Source organism: Camellia sinensis, chromosome 15 (genome assembly GCF_055761805.1).
Source record: "Camellia sinensis isolate YWXY chromosome 15, ASM5576180v1, whole genome shotgun sequence".
Taxonomy (NCBI): domain Eukaryota; kingdom Viridiplantae; phylum Streptophyta; class Magnoliopsida; order Ericales; family Theaceae; genus Camellia; species Camellia sinensis.
In genome coordinates this window covers 51,096,446-51,105,160 of record NC_138975.1, presented here as the reverse complement: position 1 = coordinate 51,105,160, position 8,715 = coordinate 51,096,446, and the positions used below count along the sequence as shown (strand labels likewise).

General features: G+C 39.2%; 1 pseudogene across 1 annotated transcript; it reads right to left on the bottom strand.

The window, feature by feature from the left end:
- Positions 1-1,841: 1,841 nt before the first annotated feature.
- LOC145812738 (aquaporin PIP2-1 pseudogene) lies at positions 1,842-2,793 on the bottom strand (annotated as a pseudogene). The gene has a single exon (XR_014356241.1). The product of XR_014356241.1 is annotated as an aquaporin PIP2-1 pseudogene (transcript).
- Between the last annotated feature and the right edge of the window lie 5,922 nt (positions 2,794-8,715).

Genomic DNA, 8,715 nt, shown 5'->3' with positions numbered 1-8,715 from the left:
AGCCCAAGGGCTAGATCCAAAAACTTTAAAAGATCCAATTGCTGAGGTTCTAGGCCCGTTAGGTTTTTGTAAAATAAATTGATAGAGAGATGTAAAATAAATTGATAGAGAGAGAATAAATTGTATGTATTATTGATTGTGTTGAATATGTTTACAATGATTCCTATATATAGAAGAGTAGAGTAGGTAGGTGTGTAGTAGGTGGAGTAGGTGGTAGTAGGTGGTAGTGGTAGTAGGTGGAGTAGGTGGAATTTTAACAGTCCCCCTCAAACTCAAGGAGGATAAACAGAAACCAACTTGAGTTTGGAGAGAGTAACAAACAGGAAAATAAAAGGACAATAAAATAAAATAAGATAGGAGACACTGTATGGTTGTGTCAAATCGTTGTGGAAGACACGGAATGGTCGTGTCACACCGTTCGAGAAGACACTGTATGGTCGTGTCGGACCGTTGTAGCAGATAATGTCTGGACAGTTCACGAGGTCACACCGGACCGATGTAGAAGCTAACTGGAATCAATGGCGGGACAGTTTTATGGGGTCATGCCGGACCACTGGAAAAGCTAACCGGAATCAATGTCGGGATAGTTTATGGGGTCATGCCGGACCGTTGGAAAAGCTAACCGGAATCAATGTCGGGACAGTTTTATGGGGTCATGCCGGACCGCTGTAAAAGCTAACCGGAATCAATGTCGGGACAGTTTACAGAGTCTTGTCGGATCCCTAAAAAGTCGCACCCTCAAAAGGTGTGCCCAATCTGTCAAAAGGCATGCCATCAAAAGGCGTGCCCAATCCATAAAAAGGTGTGCCGAACATTATGGCGAAGCGCGTGACTACCTTGGCTTGCGCGCCCATGTTGTCGTCTAGCGCCGAGCGGCGCACGATGCGCGTGTCTGCCTTGGCTATTTAACCAAGACGGAGGCTGAGGCTGAGGCAGAGGCTGAGACAAAAACCTGCGAAAAACCTCTGAAAAACTCTTCGTTTTGCTGAGAGAGATACTCTGTAACACTCTGGTGCCCAGAAAATGGCCTCTTCTTCCCGTGGTCTGCTCACGCTCTTTCCTGACCTCAATGAGTCCACAAGAGAGATAACTGGTGCGGTTGCACTTGAACCTCAACCAAGCGCCTCTGGTTTTGCTCCGTTGAACTTTCCTATGCGGTCAGTGGAGCAAAGAATGGCAGTGCAATTGGATGTTGAGGCCAATCAGTGTACATTGAAGTCATGTGTGGAGACCATGACTGCGGTCACAAACTTGTCGCACCGGCTGCAGAGTAGGACAAATGAGGTGCAGCAGTTAAACACCCAACTGGCTCTGCTCAGCGCATGTATAAGGATACGCAAGCAGAGATATGTGTGCTAAAAGTGGAAAACAAGGATCTGAAGCGGAAGGTCACCGTGATGTTCCGATTTGGAGGTCCGCCATATGCTGCAATGGAGGAGCAGGGGGGAGTGAACGTGCTCGGCGGCGTGGGAAGTATGGAGGCAGCGCCGGTAAGGGACACCCAAGAGAAAAGCAAGAAGAAGAGACCCGCAACAGAGTAGAGAAGAAAAATCCCGCTGTGGGTGTGGGTGTGGGTGTTTTGTTTTTGTTTGTTTGTTTATTGTTTTTTTTTTTTTTTTTTTTTTTTTTGGTGTAAAATTGTGATCGGGGTTGATCCCCGGCAAGAAGAAATGACAAGTGTGTGGAATGTTTGTGGTGTTATTTTGGTGTTGTTGTTTTGTAGAATAATAAAAATAAAATAAAATAAAAAAAATAGATAAAAGACAATATTTTTGGAGGGGTGATTTGAGAAAGATCGGTGTGAGGTTTTTTTATTTTTTTATATATATAAAATATATATATATATATATATATATTCTATATACTCTAGTGGGATGAATGATGGGTTGTATGAAAAGATGGGAACAAGCCCATGTGGGTTAGGGAATGGCGATGATAATGTTTTGTGGGTGGTGGAAAAAGTAAAGTGAGAGAGAGAAAATCTGTTTCCCGGATTTGAGAGAGAGAGAGAGTGAAAGAGAGACTTCCAGATCACAGACTCATGCACCCCCCTCCAATATTATTCTCTTTTTTTTTTTTTAATTTTCTGAAAAATCAGACATAGGAGCTGCTCCTGAATGACCCGAGAGCTTTAATGGCTCCAGCTCTCAAGATGAACTGGTGGTAGAAGGCTGCAATGGCTGCACCAATTAAGGGTCCTACCCAAAACATCCAATGGTCATGCCAAGCCTTTTCTTGGTTGTAAATAACAGCAGCTCCAAGGCTCCTAGTAGGGTTGATGCCAGTGCTGGTGACCGGAATGGTGGCTAGGTGAACCATGAACACAGCAAACCCAATTGGAAGTGGTGCCAATACAGGGACATGGGAGTCTCTGGCGCTCCTCTTGGGATCGGTGGCGGAGAAGATGGTGTAGACGAGCACGAATGTTCCGATGATCTCGGCGCCCAAGCCGGTGCCCTTGCTGTAGCCGGTGGAGAGCTCGTTCGCGCCGTCCCCGTAGACGTCGTAGTAGGAGCTCTGGAAGGCCTTCACAAGCGCAACTCCGCATATGGCACCCAAGCACTGAGCCACCATGTACATCACTGCTCGAATCAGCGACACTTTCCGAGCCAAGAACAGCCCAAATGTCACTGCTGGGTTTATGTGTCCTCCAGAAATTCCAGCAGTGTAGTAAACAAGCACAAAGATCATGCCACCAAAAGCCCAAGCTATGCCGAGAATCCCAACGCCGCCACACTGGTCAGCATTCTCGACCGGGTCAACCTAGCTCTTGTAACCAATCACCGTCAATATCGTAATGTAAAGGCATGTGTAGACAACTCCAGCGGGCAGCGAAGGCAAAGTTGTCGGCCGGCTGCCCGCCGGTGAGAAGGAAATACAGGCCTAACTCTTATAGCTCTGATACCATGTAAAATAAATTGATAGAGAGATGTAAAATAAATTGATAGAGAGAGAATAAATTGTATGTATTATTGATTGTGTTGAATATGTTTACAATGATTCCTATATATAGAAGAGTAGAGTAGGTAGGTGTGTAGTAGGTGGAGTAGGTGGTAGTGGTAGTAGGTGGAGTAGGTGGAGTAGGTGGAATTTTAACAGTTTTACAATTGGTACAGAAACTCTGGGGCCAGTCAGTCTTGGTGGGGAAGACAAATCCATTGTGGCGCAAGAATTAGCAGAATGTGGAGATCTAAGAGAAGCCAAATCCTAGTCAGATTTTGAAGCAGACAGTTTTTCAAAGTTGTGCTCCTTCCTAAACTAGAAGGTGGTGAACTCACAAAGCTAGACTGCATGATGCCTTTCATATTGCTTGTTGAATAAATAGAGCCATTATTATAATGGGGAGATCCACCAGGAACTTTAGGAGCATTATTAATCTGTGCTATTAGTGTTCCTCCCTCCCGCTTAGGTGAGGAGGTTCCAACGGGAGGTTCCAGCTTTCATACTCTGAAAATTCATTGGGACAGAGCCATAATGCGTTGCAGCAGATGCATTAAATGATGAAGAGAGACTCTGACTAGAAAAAAGAAGGTGCAAATGACCCTCTCTCAAGCTCAAACACTTCATCAACAATAAAAGAGAAACTTGATAGTAGATTTCCAGAACTAAGCATAGAACCATCGACGTTGAGCTAAGAGAGAAGACCATGTTCAGATGTCTGATTAGCACCTATAGCATTGGGTGAAAATGAAAGTAGTTTTCCACAGTCAAGTAGGCTCAAATTAAGTACATCTTCACTCATCTGAATCTGATCAATGTCTACATTTTTTACACGGGTGACACGGGGGAAAAAAGAATAGAAAGTCAAAAACAAACAAAAAAGTAGTTAATAATACAAAAAAAGCCACAAACAGGGCATAACAGGGCACAAACGCAACACATGTAAATCTGATTTTTTTCTACACAAATATTCAACTTCATGCAATCAATTTCTACCCAAAAACAGAATAAAAACAGCAACAAAGAGGCTTATCTAGGCACTGCAAATCTGAATTTTATTCACCAAAATATTAGCTTTACAAAACTTTCTCTTACAAACGCCCCTTATTTGGTCTTCAAGTTTTCTGCTACTACAATAAGAGATCAGCTTGAAGAAGCCATCTTAAAAGATGTTTTGCACTATTGTCTACTTTACAATTATGCTCTACTACTGCAATGTTTATGGGTCTTCTTGAGTAGTATTGAGGATTAACCTTTCCTATATACTAAACAAAGCCTTCAATACTCTCAGTGTTTCCCATGGAATGCATTACCATATCATAAAATATGCTGGTGCTAAAGAAGCAAAAACACATGACTTTGTTTGAGAGCTTATTTCCAGCAAGAAAGAGTTGCTGCAAATTTGCCAGAGAGCTTATTTCCTGCAAGAAAATCTATCATTGCTATGAACAATTCAGTAGTGACAGACTTTCAGTCACTGCTATGAAAATCTATCTACATTGTTTTGGTCAGGAATAGGAAGCCTTGTAATATAAACTTAGAGATCACAAGCACACAATAACTCAAGTAAATTCATGAGGAAGCAATCACTCAAGTTCAACTTCATAGCATCACATATTGAATTTCACAATTTGACAACTGTAAATTCATATTCATATTCAAATTCAAATCAAATGAACACATGGATTCAAATTCAAATCTCTCACAACAAAATTATAATTAAATATGAACTTCAAGATCAGAGAGAGAATTTATCGCTTGAAATCGCAAGGGGCAAACCCTAGGAGGAGATTCAAGATTGTAAACCCTGGGAGGAGAAGAATACATAGTATAAAGATAGGCATTAAATTACAATAATATTTTTTAATATTATTTAATTAAATTACAATAATATTAATAATATTTCAATAATATTAAATTACACTAGAGATGATTTTGACTCTTTTTATCTCATTACATAGTATAAAGATAGGCAATTAAATTATATTATATATATACAGAGAGAGAGAGAGAGAGAGAGAGAGAGAGAGAGAGCCTAATCTATACTTAAATATGCATTTCATTCATATTTGAGAGCCTAATATTTGTTTTGCAGCAATCAAATCTACAAACCATATGAAAGTCTTCTAAAACTGCTCCGACCTAATGTAGTAACTTAAAAGGACTCAAATTCTATCAAATAAATCTATGCAAGTCTAGTAAGAATAAAATTACAATAATGTTATTTAAAGGACTCCGAAAAACACAAATACCAAGATATATCAAACAACACATTGCCATTTGTGACTCCTAGCCTAGATCAAGTATGCTATATCAGCTTCCTGATATATTTCAGACAAAGGGACTACATATGAGCTTTATAAAAAGGTCAAGAGATCTACAGCTGTGCAGAAGGTATATGAAGCCACCATTTGAACTATTGATGGACCCAAACCCAACACCAAACATTATCAAAATCATACTTTTCCCTCCAAATATTGAGAAATTTAATTTTGGATCTCAATTAACTCCAGAACTGAAAATTATTGCATGCAATGCACTCCACAAATTGAGCAATAAAATGAAGAAAACCTCTTGAAACACAAGGTTAGTACCTAATAAGAAGTCCTTAAAAAACTGACTGAATTCAGCTAGATATTTTGACAACACAAAGTGTAAACTTGACACTGATGTTGACCAGTTGAATTGTAATAACCCGACCCTCGTACATGTTTTCTGGTATGTTTTCAGTCCCTTAATGTGTGCATTTATATGTTTATTGTGAAATTTCATGTGAAATTAAGTTTAATTGAGTGAACCTCATGACTAAGGATTTATATTGTCAATTATGAAAAATATCTGTTACAATTACGATGTTAGGATCAGAAATTGGAAGCCTTAGAAACTTGATAATCTGGAATTGACTGGATAGTTGAGATCAGCATAATATTTAGATCATGATACAAATTTTTGTAAAAATCTGATTCAGAATGATTAAACTGATTAATTTTTGTCTTATTTAACTCTTATATATTTTCTCTAACTTGGTAAGTCTTTCAAAAATATCTCCTGAGAGAGAGTGTAGAGAAGTTGAGAGAAGAACTAAGGAGGAAGAAGGTCAACAAGGAAGAAGGTTAGGAAATTGAGAAGGATTGTAGAGATTAAGGCTCAAGGTATGTATAAGCCACCTTAAATAACCTCTTTCTAGGACTTGAGAGTAAGAATCTCCTTTCATTTGTGAGAACTAGGGTTTGTAATTGAGATTAAGTGTGTGATAATTGCTTAATTGGAAAAGTATTCTTATCATTTAGTTGCTTTGGAGTTAATTTGAGTTGTAGGGAGGAATTACATCTCATTCCTTGGCTTTTCATGTTGAACTCACATGGTTAAACCTATTTATTGTTCATATCTCAAATGGAGGAGCTAGATTATGGTCTCATTAAACTTATGATTTATGTTTATGATGGTTCTATGACTTGTAATCCATGATTATGATGATGTTATACCATTATATTGTGTTGGTTTTTCCACTTCTTCCCTTTAAGATGTGTTGAATTTGTGCCCTGATTCGGACTGCTCAAAACAGAGGCAGCGACCGCACGTGCGGGGCTCATGGCTGCCCGTACAGAGAAGCACTGCCGCATGTGTGGGGCTCACAGCCGCACGTGCGGAAAATATGGGAATCCAACTTTAAGGTACTGAAATAAAAGCACGTGCGAGGGAGGATCACCGCACATGTGGCCCACCTTTCCGCACGTGCGGAGGGGGACTGCCGCACGTGCGGCCCATGTGGAAAAATTTTGTGTGCTTCGTTTCCCTTGTTTAACCCTCTGGGATTGCCAAAATCTGTATTTGATGCTTTTAAAATGCTTACAAATTTGTTAAGGACTGAATGAATCAAATATTGATTAAAGGGATTAATTTGCGAGTGCATGTATGTAGGCCACATACCGGAAGGGATTGCCGCACCGCCACAACACTGTGAGTAATAGTACTGTAGTGGTATATTTCAATTATTGTTAATAGTTATTATTAACATTCTGCTATTTACGAGTTAACTATGTCAACTCGTAACAAACAATCGAAAAATTATGTGCAATATGAATTATGATATCCTTGTGAACTTGAGATCATTATGTTTTACCAAAGATGGGCCCGAGGTCGTTCAGTTATGAATTACCGAGTGTGGACAGACTTTAAAGGGAGAAAGGTGAGGACATACCAATGTCTCATCGACCGTAATGTGATTGAACAAAATATGATTCATGGCCTATGGCCAAGGGAGGTGGTACATGTCGATGTTCCATTTTTCCCATACTGTTCTGGACATTCTGTTGATATGTTGGACCCGAGGCCATTCTGTATGATATGTTGGGCCCGAGGCCATTCTGTTGATATGTTGGGCCCAAGGCCATTCTGTATGATCTGTTGGGCCCGAGGCCATTCTGTATGATATGTTGGGCCTGAGGCCATTCTGTCTGATATGTTGGGCCTAAGGCCGTTATGGAAATGTATACAGAGTAAGATTATACATGTGGTCTATGCACCTATATATGTTATAATTTAAGTTTATTCATTTGATTTCTCTACGTACTATTATTCACTAAGCCTTGCTCACTCCGTGTTATGTCTATCTCTGTAGGTAATCAACCCGGACGTTGGTCTTAGTCCAGCTTTAGCCGTTTTCCTTTTGTCAACCTTACTGTGTCCAAGCAGTTTAATGGAGCTTATGCATTTTTGTGGAAGTCATTTCATAACCCATAGCTTTGGCCACTAGTCTTTTGTCAAATGTTAAATTATGTACAACCTATTTTTTTTTGACTTTTTGGTTTTACCCCCGGTTTCGGGGATGGGACTGTATATATATATCTGTTTGTATATAATCGTCTCTTATGTGCGTATTTATCATGACTGTCTGATGAAACGTTTGTGATCCTCGCATATAAGTAATAGCTCAATGGATGTTGTTTTATGTTGTTAAATGCTTCCGTTCTGGCCCCATAGTAAATAATTTTTGAGTTTTGAGACTGTTTTTGAATGGGTCATGTCCAAATTTTTAGGGGCGAGTTTGGGGCTTGACATGAATACCAATTTACACAAAAAAAATTGACAAATTGTGCAATCATTATCAGCAAAGCCATCAAAGTGCAGTGCAAAGGGGAAAAATAGCATCAGATATAATCTAAAACAATTTGAATTTTGCTCAAGGCCAAATTTCATGTTACCAGCTTGTGGTTTAGTACATGTGGACATGCCTTGTCATTTGGAAATAACCACACAACCCACATGTGGTTTGTGAACTAAAACACACCGTTAAACCTATTAATGGCTTAAGAGAGAGAGAGAAAAAATTAAATACCCTTGCAAAGTTGGTTTTCCCTAGGAGGAGAAAAGAAAATCATTTTGAAGCTAAAAATATAAATGAGATTTGCACTTTTAACTTGACAAAAAAATAAATTAAAAATACCAAATGTACTGAAATGAATGATAACTCAATTTGCAGCAAAATACCTTCGACTGGTGCAAATGGGATATTGCCATCCTCTAAGCCTGAGAAAGCGTAACAAATAAATAATTAACTAGAGCTAAGGCCAGTGACGCCTGCGCCTAGGTCCCCTAAATTTTGGCCCAAAATAAAGTCTTAAATTTTGAAAATTCGTTATACCATTAAGTTTTAAAAAAGACCCAATTATTGTTAGAGGCCCTCCAAAACAAAAAGGCCTACTAAAAAAAGGCCCAAACAATAACTTGTGCATTTTTGCTATTTATTATATTACTCAAATTTTTTTTTTGAAA